This window comes from Lathyrus oleraceus, chromosome 5 (genome assembly GCF_024323335.1).
Source record: "Lathyrus oleraceus cultivar Zhongwan6 chromosome 5, CAAS_Psat_ZW6_1.0, whole genome shotgun sequence".
Taxonomy (NCBI): domain Eukaryota; kingdom Viridiplantae; phylum Streptophyta; class Magnoliopsida; order Fabales; family Fabaceae; genus Lathyrus; species Lathyrus oleraceus.
In genome coordinates this window covers 283,396,332-283,396,987 of record NC_066583.1, presented here as the reverse complement: position 1 = coordinate 283,396,987, position 656 = coordinate 283,396,332, and positions in this window count along the sequence as shown.

The following is a 656-nucleotide window of genomic DNA, read 5'->3' as shown; positions in this document are numbered from 1 at the left end:
TCACTCTACACTTCTCTTGGAAGTCTGATAAACTTTCGCCTGGTTCGGGGTAGGCCGACTCATATTTCCTTTCGGCCTTATTTCTGAAACCCTCAGTAGTTTCGACCATCTGCACTTCAAAAGATTCAGATAAGGACGTTGCTTCGGAAGCCTCCACAAGACCATCAGTAGTCTCGACCATCATGAATTCGAGAGGCTCCGAATATAAAGCTTCTTCCACCTTCATAGGATCAGAGTCCACTTGCATTTTTGACCATCTTTTACTAACATATCAAAGATTTCATCGCACTTAGACACGTCGAACTTATAAGTCTTAGCTACGTATTTATCTATTTTCTCGGCTTCGATGGGGTTTTTTCCATTCGAAGGCTTTAAAACCTTACACGCATATGGAGGTCCGGGCTTAAGTTCCCTCATATTAACCTCGCTTCTATTGATTATAGCTTCGTCATCAGAAGAACAACCTTCGACTACGAGATAGGATATTTTTTCTTTCTTATGATATTGACCCGTCTTAGTTATCTCAGCTTTTAGGCGTTCAATGCGTCGAACTTTGTCGGTCAATTGGGTCATATCTCTAAGATATTGAGCATCCAGTTTTTTCCTTATAGAATAATCTAAACCTCTAGCAGCTATCTCGACTAACTCATGCTCAG